Source organism: Oryctolagus cuniculus, chromosome 15, assembly GCF_964237555.1.
Source record: "Oryctolagus cuniculus chromosome 15, mOryCun1.1, whole genome shotgun sequence".
NCBI lineage: Eukaryota > Metazoa > Chordata > Mammalia > Lagomorpha > Leporidae > Oryctolagus > Oryctolagus cuniculus.
This window is the reverse complement of record NC_091446.1, coordinates 33,912,740-33,931,403: the sequence shown is the minus strand read 5'-3', so window position 1 is coordinate 33,931,403 and position 18,664 is coordinate 33,912,740. Positions and strand designations below refer to the sequence as shown.

At 40.0% G+C, this 18,664-nt stretch overlaps 1 protein-coding gene across 21 annotated transcripts in view; it reads left to right on the top strand.

The window, feature by feature from the left end:
- The window catches only part of ENTPD1 (ectonucleoside triphosphate diphosphohydrolase 1), a 206,950-nt gene that overhangs the window by 45,569 nt on the left and 142,717 nt on the right, over window positions 1–18,664 (top strand). The window lies entirely within an intron of this gene.

Genomic DNA, 18,664 nt, shown 5'->3' with positions numbered 1-18,664 from the left:
GTGCATGTAGCTTCCTTCAGAACCTCTACCGAGTCTTGGAGTCCTAGGGACCTATGGGAAGCAGGGACTTAGGGCTCTGAGATTGGGAATAGTGGTCCTAGGGCATTTTATCCAGTCTCCAGAAGTGAGGTGGAATAATCCTAGATGCAAAGAGATGAGAATGGATGCCAAGATGATTGATAGAATTTATTTTGATTTGGGAACTTGAGGGTATTGGGAGGAGAAGAGAACGCAGGCGAGAGGTTGTCTAACATCCATGCACACTGCAGTTTCTGTGCTGGAGTATCAGTGTGAACAATGGGAGTACACACCCTACAGAAAGTGGTGCTTCCTCTTGATTCATAGGAAGGATGTGAATAAGTCCTTTATGTCCATGAGGATATAAGTAATAAAGCACATGCCCATTATATAAGGCACGAAGAGAAGAAAAGCAATTACCTGGGAGGCTTTGGTGTGTTTTCCTTGCGGTTCCTTTTTATTATATCTGAGCTGACTCTGTTATTTAACATTTACTTGGGTAGGACCTTGAAAGACTATGAGATGGAATCATGATCATTAGGCTGTGTCCACAATTTTATGGCCTGGTTCTTAGTGTAGGTGAAGCACAAGTAGTTTCCATCTTGCAGCAAGTCTTTGTTAGTATAATTTTTATAGTCACATAGTTATTTAACAATTCTCCTCTGATTGAACGTGTCAGTTCTTTCCATTTTGAATAAATGTCTTTGTACAGGAACTTTTTGCCATACAAAGAATTATACTCTGAGGATGGAATTGCAGAAGTAAAATTATTGGATTAAAACTCATTTTTTTCTAAAGTTCTTGATTACTGTTGCTAAATTGCTTTCCCAAAGGGAGGACCCTTCAGGCTCTCATGAACAGGTACTGTTCTGCATCCCTGACAGCTTTTTTTTTTTTTTTTTAATGACCTCATTCATGTTTATGTTGTTTTAGTTTGTATTTCTTTAGTTATAGGGAATTTGACATTTTTCACATAATGTACTTCTTTTGTATACTATCACATCAGTGCCTGTTTATCACTTATTTGGTATTTTTATTTTTAAATTAACTTATGTGAGTATTTCATCACATAAAGATAGTCAAGTTTTCCTGTCATACTTGAAATAGTTTTTCTGAATCTACACTTAATGTTTTTATAGAAAATTTACAGCTATGAATAGATCCAACACATTTTTAGATGTAGTGGTGCAGTTTTCCAAGTGCTCTGATATTGGATTTTTATTGCCTCTATAATCCAGAATAATAATTTTTAATTTATAAATGATTTGTATTTTTGGATCATTATTGATTTTTTATTTTATTTAACAATGACTAGAGAATATGGCTGTGTAATTTCAGAGGTTTCCCTATCGCTAAGCATATGCTAAATGTTTCTTAAAGATTTATTTATTTATTTGAAAGTCAGAATGGGGGTGGAGGGAGAGAGAGAAGAGAGATTGATTTTCCATCCACTGATTCACTCCCCAAATGCTCACAACAGTTATGGCTGGGCCAGGCCAAAGCCAAGGGCAGGAATTCCATCCCAGTCTCCCACATGGGTGGCAGGGACCCAAGTAATTGGGCCATCACCCACTGCTCTCCCAGACATATTTGTGGGGGCTGGATTGGAAGTGAAGCAGCCAGAACTTGAAACAGCATTCTGATAGGGGATGCCAGCATTGCAAGTGGTGGCTTAACCCACTGTGGCACAATGCCAGCCCCTATGATAATTTTTTATAAATCTACTATGAACACTTGTGAATAAGAGATATAGTTTTAGTGTATAAATTAGGATACTTATTAATCAGTCCAGTCTTTTCAACTATATGATAATCCATCTCAAACTATAATTTTTTTCCTATGTGAAATTATATTATATACACATTTGTTTTAGTATACTTTATTGGTACCTATGAGAATTTCAGTACCAGAGGGAAAATGATAAATGAATTTTTTTTGTGGCTTATTAATAAAGGAAGGTGGGTATGGAGAGTTGAGAATATAAAAGGAAGGTAAAATCAGTGAAGAGAAGGAATAATTAAATGAAGTCCTGAGAAAGATAAAAGAAGTGTGGTAATGTTCTCATTTCACATCTTAGGGAGCCGAGCCTTGTGTGGCTGTATAACCTTAGGAGTATAAAATAGATGTGCATCAAAATTACTAACCTTTCCTTCCCACAGAACTATGGTGGGCTCCAGAAGATCAGATCAGGGCTTGGGTCTTGTTGGCAGGATTTGAGAGTTGGGAGTCAGAATCTCTGAGCCTTAAATGAGAGTAGTGTTGAGACACATGCACAGGAAGAAATCTGAAGAGGTGTGTCATCAGCAAAATAATATTTTAGAATTGCACTGAAAAGACAGGGAAGGGGGAATGCAAAAATTTCCCCAGGAGCAAGAGTGAAATAAACAGAAAATTAACTTTTCAGTACTCATTTTCCAGCGCGAGTAATGTAAATTGTTGATACCATCTTCTGTTTAATCTCCTTTCTTCTTCCTTTATTTTGGTACACTTAGAAATAATCCCAATGGCTTTTCTGTAGGTGTACTTTCCTCTGTTTTGACCAACGTAATAACTGTGATAGAGTACAAAGACTTCCAGGTCGAATCTCAAGAGTCTGTGACTGCATCCTAGTGAGAAAAGGGCGTCTTTGCACGTGTGGTTAAGGATCTTCAGAGGAGGAAATTATCCCGAGTCCTGAGGTGGGCTCTCATGCAGTCCCAGGTGTCTTTATAAGAGAGAGCCTGAGGGAGTTTTAATAGAGAAGACAGTGTGACCACTGATGTGGGGGGTTATCTTAGTATCAAAGTAAACACGAGTGCCTTTTGGCCTTGTTACCAAAGAAGTATTCCAGAGCTTTTGCTTTCCTGTGCCCTCCTTTCTTATTTCAGATATCTAATCTAACAATATTATAAACTCCAGTATTGAAAATTCCATTGGTCATTTATTTAGATTTTTTTATTTAGACATTAATAGTCAAACTCATCCCTCATGGATTTGCTGGATTTCAATGTAGTTCTTTTCTCACTATCCTTTCCACATTTGTAAATTCTTAATTTTTGGTTCTTTTCACAGTGATCTGGTAGGATGCCAAAGTAGCTCTTTAGAAAGGGCATCAGTGTGGTACAAGAGTGACAACTTGTCTTAAATATAGAAAGCTTTCCCACTCACACCATTGGAAATATTCCTCCACTGTCTTAGGTTTGCTGCTGCAAAGAAGTTGGGGACAACTGGTTTTCGACTTGACTGGTTTTTGCTCTCTGTTCCTGAAACAACTTTCACAATAAGACAATTGAGTACAGATTTCCTTTTATAGGTTTTCCCTGAAATATAGTAAACCTTCTTGATTTCCAAATTCAGGATTTCTTAAGAAGTAAGAGAGATTTCTCTTGTCATAACTTTGATCAGCGCTTCTGCTTTGTGTTTTTTTTTGTTTGTTTGTTTTCTTCTTCAGGGATCTACTATTTAGATCTATTATTTCCGAACTTCTTATTTCTTTCTTCACTTTTCCCCTTCATTTATTTTTCATTGCATTTTGAGAATACGTTCCGAAGATTTTCTTGTGCATCACTGATTCAATTTTCCTTAACTATCTCCAATAAAAAATTTCATTTAGGTACAATGTTTTTGGCTTCCTTGAAAGCTTTTATCTTAGTCTGTCATAGCAACATTCTCCTGTATTTAGTTTAAAAACAAACAGAGATTTCCTCCTCTTTCCTGCATGCCTAGTTTGGAGGCAAGCTTTTCCTCCATTATTCTTTCTATTCTCTTACAAAATTTATTTACTCAGAAAATATTCCTTTTGTATAGTGTATGTACAAGTGAATGTTCTTGTTTTCCATCTTACTATAAAGAAGATTTAAGGACATGTTAGGAGAGATTTAGCACCTTCCAGTGTTAGAGGTGGCTAAAATGCATCAATTATCAATGGCTCCCTCAGATTGTTTGGATCTTGGAAGAATGCAGTCACCAATGCTACAGCCTCCTCTACGTGTGGAAAGACATCTCAATCCTCTGAGCAGAGAAGTTCACTGGGACCCAGGACAGAAGGCAAAAGCCCTCTCACAGTATTGTCATGTTTCAGAGGATGGAGACCCTAGGGCTGCTGGATTCTGTCAGCATTGTTATCCAGAGGCAAAAAGGCATTCAGGAAGGACCCTTTTCTGGGATTATTTTCTTGCTTTTTGCTCCTTCCCCACTGAGGCCAAACCTCTATTAAACTGGGGAGGGAGTTCCTTAGCTACTACTTTTACTGATTAATGCCTGTGTTGGAGATCTTTGTTCTAAAATCTTTTTGTTCTAAATCTAGGTCTCCTTGTATTCACTGCAGGCACGTGGTTGCCCATTCACAGAGGCAAAAACAAGCATAAAACAGAACAAACCCGAGTTCCTCTTCTCCCTCCCAAGACACTTGTGCTCTTCTCCCATAGCGTGCTTCTCCTGTCCTCAGGCGGGGGGTGTTGGGAGAGCTAGCCAAGGCTTTTGTTTTCATGCTGCCTGGTCTCAGAGGAGGGGATGTGGGCTGTTACTGGAATTTCTTAACTCTCATATGTTGATATTTTATGTGGGTACAGAGTTGGATTTTCATATGAATGTGGGAAAGTATGGCAAAGTAGTTTCACTTATGATGTCACTGTCCTCTATGGTCCTGAGTTGGTTTGGTGGATCACTGTGATAGCACTCGAGAAGTGAACCAAACAATGAGCAATGCTGGAGGGTTAGCATTGACCTTCTGCAGGTGAGGGAACCTACACTAGGGCATCAGGGGGAGGAATGAATGTAAAGGTCTAGATTTAGACAGTATGCTGTGGTACAGTCTGAGGTGAAGGGCCAGCTGGTGTTTTAGGAAGGAAGGAGAACAAGGTGTTAATACATATTTATAAACAATGCTGGGAACAGCTAAGGGAGAACAGATTTCGCAAAGGAGCAGGGAGATAACATACTCATTTTAGGCTATGCTGAAATGAACTGTCTGTAAGTCATCAAGCAAGTAGAGACATTCTGTTGGTGGCTGAAAATTAGGGTCTATAACTTGGAGAGATCAGGCCAGAAGCAATGGGACTTGGAATTGGGATGTGGAGTCAGTTGTTGAAAGTACAGACATGATCCATAATGAAGAAGGAGATGGGAGAGGGAATGGGAGCGATATGGGGAAAAGAACCACTGTATTCCTAAAGTTGTATCTATGTAAAAATACATTCATTAAATAATAAAAAAAAGAAAGTACAGACATGCATAAGTCAAACTGGAGAGTGTAAAGAGTAAAAATAAAAGAAGGTGAAGAATGTGATGTAGGGAACCACCAACATTAATAAAAGGAGGGTAAAGCAAAGAGATCCAGAAAGAATGCTTAGAAAGGTAAAAGAAGCCAAGAAGAGTCTGAACCTAGTAGCCAAGGGAAGATGTGTTTTAAGACCAAATTTCCGCCGGTGCCACGGCTCACTAGGCTAATCCTCTGCCTTGCGGCGCCGGCACACCGGGTTCTAGTCCCGGTCGGGGTGCCGGGTTCTGTCCCGGTTGCCCCTCTTCCAGGCCAGCTCTCTGCTATGGCCAGGGAGTGCAGTGGAGGATGGCCCAAGTCCTTGGGCCCTGCACCCCATGGGAGACCAGGAGAAGTACCTGGCTCCTGCCTTCGGATCAGCACAGTGCGCCAGCCGCAACGTGTCGGCCATGGCGGCCATTGGAGGGTGAACCAACAGCAAAAGGAAGACCTTTCTCTCTCTCTCTCTCTCTCTCTCTGTCTCTCACTGTCCACTCTGCCTGTCAAAAAAAAAAAAAAAAAAAAAAAAAGAGACCAAATTTCAAGAGGTGCCAAAGCTGCAGAAAAGGCGTGGATACTAGGCCATAGGTGTTGTGTTTCTCCTAGAATCTCCTCCTGCCCTGTACCTCTGCAAAATAGTTCAATGTTTTGGGGAATTGGGATACATTTTGTGTTCCCTATACAAAACCCTTCTCCTGGTAAAACAATCAAAAAAGCTTAAGTGGTACATTTTATGGTTTAAAATATGGTGATTTGTTTGGGAATATGGAGTGTATGGTAGCCTTGGTGAGAATTAATTTAGTGAAATACCTGGCCATATTAAGAGATTAAAGAGCAGAAGTTGGGAAAATAGGAATGTAAGGTTTAAATAATTTAAGAAGTAAGGTGGTAGAAGGAAGGAGAGAGCCCACTTGAGGGTGAATTGGATTCAGGTAAGAGTGGATTTAATTACGTTGGAAGGATAAAATCCAGTAGAGCTAGTCATTAATATGTACTTATTGAACAAAGAGTATGTGCTTAGTACTGTTCTAGACCTTGAGGACATAGCAGAGAACAAAACAATCCTTGACTTCTTGGTTAGAGGACAGGCAGACAATAAACAAAATAATAAGTAAAATTGTTATAAATGATGAGAAAATGAAACAGGAAAGGGGGTATTAGGAGATTACAATTTTAGAGATGATGGTAAGATAGATGGGGATTTTAAAGAAAGCTCTTAAAGAGATCAACTCCTGTGTCTGTTTTGGGAAAGAACATTCCAATCAGAGGGACCAGCAAACAGAGTCCTGAAGAGAATGTAGATGTTTAAGGAACAATAAGGAGTCCAATGTGTTTGGAGCGGAAAGAACAAGGAGATAGGAGCTGTGACGTAGGTTTTTCCTCAACAGAATGTTGTCTAGGGTCTTATTAGCTACTATATACTCTTTGGCCTTTACTTAGAGTGAAATGGAAAATCACTGTGGCTCTTAAGTAGAAGAGTTACCCAATTTAAGTTTTAATAGACTCACTCTGGCTGCTCTGTGGAGAGTAGACTCAGAGGGGGCCTGGGCAGAAGGAGAGAGAGCAGTTGGAATACTACTGCAGCTCTCTGCAGGTGAGAGAACATGGTGTCCAGTTCCAGGTAGCAGTAGTACAAGTGGTGAAAAGGGATCAGATTTTGAATGCATTTTGAAGACAGAGCCAATAGAATTTCCTACTTGGATATGGAAGGGAAACAGAGAAAAACTGGACTCCAAAATTTTGGGCCTTCTGAGAAATTGGGAGGAAAGAGTTGCCTTGAGCTGGGAAATGAAAAAACTGTGGGAGGAACAGGTTTGGGTGGAAAGATCAGAATCCAGTTTTATGCTTAAGTTTGAGACACCTATTATGACATGGAGATTTCGAATACAGCCAATGGATATATGTACACGTCTGAGGTTCAGGAAAGAAGACTAGGCTGGAATGTAAACTTGGGTCAGCATATGGTGTTTAAACTCTGTAGATTGGATTTAAGTGTAAGACCGGATGAAATCACAAAGGAAATGAGTATAGACAAAAAAGAAAATAGGTTTCAAAATCTGAGCCAACTTTAAAGACTGGGAGTAAGAGGAGAAACCCTCCATGTAAATTAGATAGATAGATAGATAGATAGATAGATAGATAGATAGATAGATAGATAGAATGGGGGAGAAGGGCAAACTAGGAGAGTATGATGTTATGAGAGCCGAATAAAGCAAACTGTTTCAAGAGGAGAAAGTGATCAGCTGGGTCCAATGCTGGTTGTGGGTCAAATCAAGTGAAACTGGAAACTGACCATTACGTTTCACATGTGTAAATCATTGGTGAGTTGATAAGACAATTTTGGTGGGGTGTTGGAGAAAAATTCTCCCTAAAGTTAGTCTCATTGTTCTCCACTCTATTCTTTCTCATCTCTCTACTCTGTCTTTGAACTAAGGAGGACTCAGAGACATCCGGGGAACAGGATTGAGAAGGAGAGAGGTGTGGTTCCTCAAAGGAAATTCAGAGTCCTGATGCAAGAAGAAGGGGAAATGGACTTTTGGCAGACAGTGACAACAAATGTTCACTTCAGCTAGAAATAGCACTTCTGTGTCCTGTAATGTTTTTGTGTCTCTACCATCAGCAACCTGTGAAATATTTTGTGAGTGGAAACATTTATGGCAAAATGTATTACTTCCTGGTGCTGGCATATCACCCTGATTGCAAATTTCTGTAAAGACAAGCCAGAAGCTCTTTCAGGGCCAGGAAGTATGATATTTTTCAATTGTGTCTCAAAGACCTTGGTTCAAAATCTAGATTGCATAGATAGCCCAAGCCCTAGGCACCTACCCACTTCCTAACATTCTTCTCAGATCTACCTTTTGGCTTCAAAAGATGTCTCTGAAAAATCCAGTGATTTGGAGGACTCTTCACTTTAAGGGAAGATTAGAGCAGGGGAGGAGCCAAAAAACAATCACATTTCAAATGTGGTCTCAGGACTAGAACCCGGTGCCCATATGGGATGCCAGTGCCGCAGGCGGAGGATTAGCCAAGTGAGCCATGGCGCTGGCCCCAATTCAATTTCTAGTATCTCATCTCTGTCTTCTATTTACTATTATGACAAAAGTGTTTCTTGAAAATCCCATTGTGGAAACTAACTAATCATGATCTTGATCTTTGGGCTTACCTGGATAACTATCCCCTGAGTGAAGGAGGTTGTGGTTTTTAGGATATGCTATTTCTACTGAGTCCTAAAGTCTAAGCTTAAAATGATTGCTCATTCAGCAAAATGCATGTAAATAACCCTGGCCCAGTATTAAATAAGTGGAACCTTTTTGTATTTTTGAAGATTCCAAAAACAAAAATAATTTTTTCCCTTGTATTTATTGTTTTATTCTGTATGTCTAAGTTCCTGAGTTTGGATCTGCAGATTTTCTCTTGATCTCTGGCTTCTTCTGTCTGTGTCCCACTGTTGTCCTGACTACTGCTCTTTGCATTACTGATGCTGACCCAGCACCTAAACTCTGATCTTTTATAACTGTATTCCTCTTTTCTAGGCACCTTGGATTATCTGTCTGCTCTACTTGGCCCACTCTCCTAGGTGTGCTACCTTGAGCCCATTCTACCTTGCCTTCTAGGCCCACCGTCCCTAGTCTGAACCGCTCCTTCTGTCATTTTGATCTCCTTTGCCTGAAGTCCTGGGTCTCTGCAGGTTCCACTAGCTTCTCAGGGGATTGTTTGTGCTTTCACAATGGTTTTTTTCCTTCTTGATTAATTTCCTAGTTGGGACTCTGTTGCATACATTTCTATTCTCCATTCTTTCCAGTTAATTAGTTGCAGAATGTTCTATAAAGCTGTCTCCTACCATTTGCTATGGATCACTCTAAGGAAATGTCCATTGAAAGAAAATTGTAAAACTAATCTGCCTACAGCCTTTCTATTTTTATTCCAAGTCCAGTAAGAAAAATTTATTTTAAAAAACAAATACAAATTTTGATGTTGCTTTGTAGAAGGACTTGATGACTGGTCTCCAGGAGGCAGTGTATTGGAGAACTTGGCTAGCAGACATTAAAGACTTCTGAGGGTTAGGATTCACCGGGCTTGATTTATGAGACTTTGCATCTCTGTTGCACTTTCTTTTCATCCATTTCGGAAATAAAACCCTTTAAGTTCTGTTGCTTTCTGTGTAATTTATGCTAAAATGTAATTATATATTAATCTGTATTGGCAAACTATGGGTTGCCTCTAGCACCTGTTACAACAGATAGTAGATTCCACTCTTGTGAGAGTTTAACAGGTGGTTTGTAGGTGAGGAAGTGCCAGAGTAAACTAAAACATTGATGTACTATTTATTTTTCTGCACTAAAAGGCAAAGTTTTTTTTTAGGTGTTCAGGGTTATTGAAGATGTGGGGAAATTAATATTCCCAAATTGTTCATCAGAGCACAATGATTATTGCTATACTTATTGAAAGCTTTAAAAATATTTATTCTCTGCCCCTGCACAAATACTATGAGAACTTATGTAAGTAAGCTGTCCATAGATGTAACTATATGGATATTTATTAGAACATTGTTTGCAGCAGTGGACAATGTGAAATAACCTAATGCATAGCATATGAGAAGCAATAATAAAATGATGTAAGAGAGTTTGCACAAGAGGGAAAGCACTGTTAAGAGAATAAAGCAGGTAATAAAATTGAACAGCCAAGACATATGTTATTAAAAATCTTAATAAATGTAGACACTAAATGTGCACAGGAGGAAGACTAGGAAGACAGACATTGAAATACTAAAAGGGATTATTTATGTATGATCATAAGACAGTGAATTTTTTCCTTTTTTATGCTTTTTTTCTGTTTTCTGATTTTTAACAATAAGTATGTACTGTATTGCAGTCATAAAAAAAGTACCATTTAGAATAATCTGTCATGGAAAAAAATGTAAAGTTAAATGGAAAGTAACTGATTGACTAGTAAGAAATTGAGCAATTTTGGAAAGTCTGTGTGAAACACAGTAAATCACCTGTTAGCCTTATTTTTCATTTTCAAATATAATTTGTATCAGTTTTCCATGAATCTATAAAAATAAGTCTACTGGCTTTCTGAGAGCCACTGCCGTTAACAGACTATTCAGAGGTGTAACCCAGAAAAAAATAGATTCTAAAAGAAAGAAATACACCTGGATTTGAAATAAAAAGGGAGATGAAAATAAGAATGAAACCAAAATGAGGAAATTAGCTTGGATTAGAAAAAAGGGGGGTGGCATATGCTTGAAAAAGTGAGAGCAGGGAGGGGTTGGTTTCCCTCCACAGAGGGACACTAGGGGTGTGAGGATATCAAATAACAGTCTTAAAGCAGAACAGACCTTGATAACCAGTTGAGTGGCCCCTGAATTTTTTTTTTTTTTTTTTTTTTTTTTTTTTTTTGACAGGCAGAGTGGACAGTGAGAGAGAGAGAGACAGAGAGAAAGGTCTTCCTTTGCCGTTGGTTCACCCTCCAATGGCCGCTGCGGCCGGTGCACCGCGCTGATCCGATGGCAGGAGCCAGGTGGTTCTCCTGGTCTCCCATGGGGTGCAGGGCCCAAGCACCTGGGCCATCCTCCACTGCACTCCCTGGCCACAGCAGAGAGCTGGCCTGGAAGAGGGGCAACCAGGACAGAATCCGGCGCCCGCACCGGGACTAGAACCTGGTGTGCCGGCACCGCAAGGCGGAGGATTAGCCTAGTGAGCCGCGTCGCCGGCCGGCCCCTGAATTTTTTAACTTGGCATATGGTGGGATTTTTTCTCCCTTTTACAAATTCCTTTTATCCAAGTATACATGTATGTAGTTTAAAGTCAAGTTTCATAACTTGTAGCAAAGAACTGCAGTCACCTGTCCATTTATTTTTCCCTCTCCCTCCACTTCCACGGTCCTGCTCTCCAGGGTAGCCACTTTAAACCTTTTCAGAGTTTTCAGAATCCCTTCCGCTGTTTGTGCCTATACTGCTAAGTCAGATGTTACTGCTGCTTTCCCATGACGGCAGCTGAGCCCTTCACCCCGTTTCATTTTCCCTCCCTGCCAGGGTTGCTCTCTCCACAGACCTTCCCCATATACTTACAGCACGGTTTTGGGTTAAATCGATATCCAGTGTTTACCTGCACATGTGCAGGTAGGTGTTGTTTGCACTTATGACTTCCTTTCATGTACAGCTTTTTGTTTTTATTGGCATCAATAAGGCCTTATTTCTGTGAAAACCTGCTTGGTTTTCTGTCTCCTCTTATTCATACTTTTTTTTCCCAAGCCCTTTGATTTATTTAATTTCTACCGGCTGTAATCTAACAAGTATTTTTATTCTTTCATTTTTCTTCTTCTTTTCTTGTCTGTTATTTCTTTAATCCTGCCTTCTGAAACGTCTATCTTGACCCAGTCCGTTCAGGTCACTCTCTTGGCCTGCTGCATAGCTGTCTTCATAGCCGTCCCTTGGCCTCTCTCCTGTGTTGACTCTCAGTTTGTACTACAACTCACTTTTTTTTTCTAGGTTCACAGCTTCCTTTGGGTGGAGCATGCCCTTGAGTAACTTCCTGAGAAAAGATATACTAGGGAAAATAACCGTAGTTTAGAATTTTGAAGTCTGATTCTGTTATTATTGCCAAGTATTTATTTATTTATTTTCATTTTATTTGAAAGGCAGACACACACACACACACACACACACACACACACACGGCGGGGGGGGGGGGCGGGGGGAGATGGCTTCCACTTGCTGATTCCCTCCCCAAATGCCTGCAACACCCAGGATTGGGCCAGGCCGTGGCCAGAAGCCTAGAACTCCAGCCAGGTTTCCCACCTGGGTGGTTGGAGCCCAGGCATTTGAACCATCATCTGCTTCCAATGACAGGAAGCTGGATGAGAAGCAGAGTAGGTGAACTCAAACCAGATACTCCTGATATGGAAGCTGGCATTCCAAGCAGCAACATAACTGCAGGGCCAAACTCCCACCTCTGCACTATTTTTGTATCAATTTTCTCTCCTACCACTCCCTCTGTCTCCAGGAAGAAGTTAGAATCTTTTTTATACCTTGTGTACTCGAAATTTATGGTGGTGTACTTTGTTAGGTATGTGTTTATTTTCATTCACTGTGATGTATTGTGATCCATTTATTTCATCCATTGTGTGGGCGTTTGGCCCCTCCCATTGAGAGACTCAAATCTTTCAATTCTAGGAAATTTTCTCTTGTGGTTCCTTTGATAATTTCCTTCCCATGGTTCTCTGTTCTTTCTTTGTGGAAGCTCTATTAGTCAGCTCTTCTCTCCTGTATTAATAATTTCTATTTCTTTTGTTTCTTGCCACATTCTTTGATATTTGGCTTTTCTTTCTAAGGTATTTCTTTTTTTATTTTTTTTTTAACATTTACTTAATGAATTTAAATTTCCAAAGTACAGCTTATGGATTACAATGGCTTCCCCCCCCATAACTTCCTTCCCACTCACAACCCTCCCCTTTCCCGCTCTCTCTCCCCTTCCATTCACATCAAGATTCATTTTCAATTCTCTTTATATACAGAAGATCAGTTTAGCATATATTTAGTAAAGGTTTCAACAGTTTGCACCCACATAGAAACACAAAGTGAACAATACTGTTTGAGTACTAGTTATAGCATTAAATCACAATGTATACACATTAAGGACAGAGATCCTACATGAGGAGTAAGTGCACAGTGACTCCTGTTGTTGACTTAACAAATTGACACTCTTGTTTATGGCATCAGTAATCACCCTAGGCTCTTGTCATGAGTTGCCAAGGCTATGGAAGCCTTTTGAGTTCACCGACTCTGATCATATTTAGACAAGGTCGTAGTCAGAGTGGAAGTTCTCTCCTCCCTTCAGAGAAAGGTACCTCCTTCTTTGATGACCTGTTCTTTCCACTGGGATCTCACTCGCAGAGATTTTTCATTTAGGTGTGTGGTTGTTTTTTTTTTTTTTTTTTTTGCCAGAGTGTCTTGGCTTTCCATGCCTGAAATAGTCTCATGGGCTTTTCAGCCAGATCTGAATGCCTTAAGGGCTGATTCTGAGGCCAGAGAGCTGTTTAGAACATCTGCCATTCTATGAGTCTGCTGTGTATCCTGCTTCCCATGTTGGATTGTTCTCTCCCTTTTTTATTCTATCGGTTAGTATTTGCAGACACTAGTCTTATTTATGTGATCCCTTTGACTCTTAGTCCTATCATTATGATCAACTGTGAACAGAAATTGATCACTTGGACTAGTGAGATGGCACTGGTACATACCACCTCTAAGGTATTTCTTCAACTTTATATTTGAATCCTTTGTTAAAATCTCTTTTTGTAGTTTAAATTTCTAAAAACTTGTTTTTTATTTTCTGATAATTTATTTAAACGAAACCGTACACTGTTTTGGTTTCATGGATGCAATATTTCCTCATCTCTGAAGATTATAATTGATAATTTCGTCTTTGTTTCCTCTGTTAGTGTGCATTCATGTTTATTTGTTTCCATTTATGTCTTTCATGTTGAAGACTTTTTAATAGGTTATTTTATTTAATCTGCACCCAATTCTATAGATTGATACTTTTTTATAGTTATTGGATCTCAGAGAGAGGATATTATTGTTTCATTTGTCTTACCATAGATATCTGAAAAAGTTATGGACAAGCTAATTCTACAGTTGAGCTTCTTAACAGAGAGTCTAGCTGGACTCTACTGTCTTTAAAATCCCTCCTCACCTACCTGTACTTACTCCTATCCCCACCCAGTATAGTCTCACCATTTTAGACAACTCCATCTTTTTCAAGTTGAAGTTAAACATTCTGCCCTCTGGACCACAGAGAGCCCATTACATATCAACTACCCTCCTATAGGAAATAGTCCCTAAGATATCTGATTTGATGTTGTCATGACCCCTCCACATTTGCCATTACCCAGCCTGAAGAGACCTTTGTTCCTTTGCCAAGCTCTGGTTGGTTAACATTTTTGGAAAGCTCTGGACAATCTCCTGGCTATCAAGGTCTTTCTTTAAGTGTGTGCTAATAACTTAATACAGGGTCCAGATATGTTGCAAAAGACCGAGCCTTGAATGGGATACAATCATTTCATTAATGCACCCAGAAGTTGGTTTAGTTTCAACCTGGGAAGTTTTGTGTTCTATAATTTATTTTCTTGGCATGTGATTATTTTAATGAGTTTCTCATCAATTGTAATTTCCAGGACTTTGAGCTACTTACTCCCTTTTAAATTAGGGTTACATGTCTGTTTTCCTTCTTGTTGGTTATTGCTTTTACTTCTTAAGGTCTACTTTTTCTTTTTCTTTTCTTTTCTTTTCTTTTCTTTTCTTTTCTTTCTTTCTTTCTTTTTTTTTTTTTTTTTGACAGGCAGGGTTAGACAGTGAGAGAGAGAGAGAGAGAGACAGAGAGAAAGGTCTTCCTTTCCATTGGTTCACCCCCCAAATGGCCGCTACGGCCTGCGCACTGCGCCGATCCGAAGCAGAAGCCAGGTGCTTCCTCCTGGTCTCCCATGCCATGTGGGTGCAGGGCCCAAGCACTTGGGCCATCCTCCACTGCCTTCCTGGGCGACAGCAGAGAGCTGGACTGGAAGAGGAGCAATGAGGATAGAATCTTGCACTCCAACCGGGACTAGAACCCGGGGTGCCGGCGCTGCAGGCAGAGGATTAGCCTAGTGAGCCATAGCACCGGCCAAGTTCTACTTTTTCAACCCAGTTGCACATGACCTTGGATATTAATCCCAATGGAGATGCTAAGGCAATTTGAAAAATGGAAAAATCTTGTTAATATAAAAGTGTATAAACAAAAACTATCACCTACATGTTTGAAAAGGAAAATTCAGTGTAAGTTGGGGCTTTCCAGGCACCATTAAGCACTTTTTACACATAGTTTCATTTGACCTTTACAAGTTTATGAGAACTTATTATTCTCATTTTAGAAGTAAGGAATTGAGGCCAGTGCCATGCAACCAGGAGGGCCAGAGGTGTGATGCAGACCTAGAAGTGGCATATTCAAGGCTCTCATCACATTTAAAGTGAGATATTGATAAACTAGATGGATATGTCCAGAATCAGCAAGCGATAAGAGACCATGTCATTTAATATTTTATGTGTCTGTGTGGGTGCAAACTGTTGAAATCTTTACTTAGTATAGAGTTGATCATCTGTATATAAAGATAATTAAAAATGAATCTTAATGAAGAATGGGATGGGAGAGTGAGTAGGAGATGGGACGGTTTGGGGGTTGGAGGGCGGGTATGGGAGAAAGAACTGCTATAATCCAAAAGTTGTACTTATAAAATTTATATTTATTAAATAAAAGCTTTCTATATAAAAAAGAGACCATGTCATATAAGGAATGAGTGTCAACACAGTTCGTGAAAATGAATGTGGTGCTAATACGATAGTGGGGTGGAGATGGGGGAGGAAACAAGCTTGTGGTCAGTCAGCAAGTCCATCCAAGGTATATTTTTTTATTTTATAGAAAACTTTTATTCAATAAATATAAATTTTGAAAGTACAACTTTTGGATTATAATGGTTCTTCCCCTCTTTATATACAGAAGATCAACTCTATACTAAGTAGATTTCAGCAATTCGCACCCACATAGACACACAAAGTAAAAAGTAACTGTTTGAAGACTAGTTTTACCGTTAATTCTCATAGTACAACACATTAAGGACTGAGATCCTACATGGTAGTAAGTGCAGTGACTCCCGTTGTTGATTTAACAATTGACACTCTTATTTATGATATCAGTAATCACCCGAGGTTCTTGTCACGACCTGCCAAGGCTATGGAAGCCTCTTGAGTTCACCAACTCTGACCTTATTTAGACAAGGCCATAATCAAAGTGGAAGTTCTCTCCTCTCTTCAGAGAAAAGTTCCTCCAAGTTTGATGGCCCGTTCTTTCCACCAGGATCTCATTCATTTTAGTTCATTTTTTGCCACAGTGGCTTGGCTTTCCATGCCTGAAATACTCTCATACAGCCAAGATATTTTAAAAGTCAATCACATGGACCTAGTAAATACAACCAAATACTGTGGGAAAGGGTTATCATAGACATTTGGGGAAGCCTTAGGTCTAGAATAGTCAGGAGGAAGAGAAAAATTTCCACTTTGTGTTAGTTTCTCCATCCTGTACTAGTTCATCTCAGTATTTCTATTTTTGTTTTAAAAATTATAGTAGTCTTTCCATTATTTTATCAATTTCTGATTTGATTCTCTAAAAGCTCTAAGGCTAACTTTTAAACTCCTTGTCTTATGGATATTAAATTCTGTTGGTTTCAGGATTCTTGGGTGATAATGGGGATGATGGAGGTGGAAACATAGGAGAACACCTCGCATAGAGAGATACTGACCTGGGCATAGACGCCATGGTTGCATTTAACAGTCAATTTGGGCAAGTTTTCTTGCTCTTTATACACCAATAAAGTAGGAGCATGTGAGTGTACTCATGCATGTATCCTTTGTGTACTAGGGAATTTCTTTGAGGGTCCAAAAAGAGGACATAAATGCATTTTAAAGACTTTTATTGAGACTGTCAAAATATAAAGTTTTATAACTATCACTGTTGTCTTGTCAAACTTCCATTCACTGGACTAGTTTAATTTGGAAGCTTCCTAATTCACAAGGATGTGTGGAGTAACGTCATCACGGTGTTGGAGCCTTAAATGGGGACTTTGTCCATGATTTCCAAAGGGTCACCTACTTCGGAGTCACATGAGGCCAGAAAGCAAATCTTGTTTGTTAATTGGTTTGAAATACTGTTACCTCCTAATGAAGATTTCTGGGGGACCTTGGCTAGCACATAGAGAGGACATTTCAAAGGATAGAGGTTAAGTCTTAAATAGACTTTAGAGAAAACATGCACTGTTCTCTTTGCTGCTTCCTTTCTAGAGAGGAAAATGGTTCATTTTTTAAAAATAAAGATTCATTTATTTTAAATGCAGAGTTACAGAGAGAGAGAGAGAGAGAGAGAGAGAGAGAGATCTTTCATCCACAGATCCATTCCCCAAGTGGCTGGGGCTGGGCCAGGCTGAAGCTAGCGACCTGGAACTCCATCCAGGTCCCCCACGTGGGTAGCAGGTGCCCAAGTATTCGGGACATCTTCTGCTGCTTTTCCAGGAACATTAGCAGGGACTCAACCAGCATTCGTATGGGATGCCAGCATCACAGGCTGCGACTTAACTTGCTGCATCACAACACCAGCCCCAGGAAAACCATTTGTGCATGTTTGGATGTGTATGAATATGGTTGTTTCAGCTTGTTCTAATCCTTTTGTTCCAAGCTCTCTTGTGTTTCTCCTATTTTCTATGTTCCTGAATTTGTATGTCTGAAATGCATGAAGTTTGTCTTCCTTAAATAAAATAAAAAACACCCAGGTTATATATACAAAGGGTAAAACAAGAGTGCTTTGAGAAGCTTTTGGAAAATGCATACTATAAAGACTGCATGTTATAAAAATGCATATTACACGAGCTATGCACAGATTTCAGAATTATTTTGCGCCAAACGAATTTATCTTTTTTTTTTTTTTTTTTTTGACAGGCAGAGTGGACAGTGAGAGAGAGAGACAGAGAGAAAGGTCTTCCTTTGCCGTTGGTTCACCCTCCAATGGCCGCCGCGGCCGGTGTGCTGCGGCCGGCGCACCGCGCTGATCCGATGGCAGGAGCCAGGAGCCAGGTGCTTTTCCTGGTCTCCCATGGGGTGCAGGGCCCAAGCACCTGGGCCATCCTCCACTGCACTCCCTGGCCACAGCAGAGAGCTGGCCTGGAAGAGGGGCAACCGGGACAGAATCTGGTGCCCCGACCGGGACTAGAACCCGGTGTGCTGGCGCCGCTAGGCGGAGGATTAGCCTAGTGAGCCGCGGCGCCGGCTACGAATTTATCTTCTTAAAAAAATTTTATGTATTTGAAAGTGCTACAGGGCAGGGGGAGAGAGAGAGAAAAAGAGTGAGAAAGAGAGAGAGAGAGAGAGAGAGAGAGATCTTTTATTCACTGATTTGCTCCCCAGATGGCACAACAGCCAGAGCTGAGCCAGGCTGAAGCCAGGAGCCAGGAGCTTCACCCAGGTCTTCCACATGTGTCCCAGAGGCCATCTTGCACTGCTTTTCCCAAGCCATTAGCAGGGACCTGTATTGGAAGTGGAGCAGCCGGGATACAAACTAGTGGCCATATGGGATGATGGTATCACAGGCGGTAACTTTACCTGCTATGCCACAGTGCCCCCCCCCCCAATAAAAACTTATCTTTCAATTCAATTTTCCACAAACTTTATGAAGTACTCTCATATATATAAAGATACAAGTTATCTTCTATTTTAGGACTTTGACAGTATTCTTAGAAACTTTGGCTAAGTAGCATTAGTACTTCCCTATTTCAAAGGTATGCATAAAATGTCAATATCCATTTACATTCTTTCTGGCATTTTGATGGTAG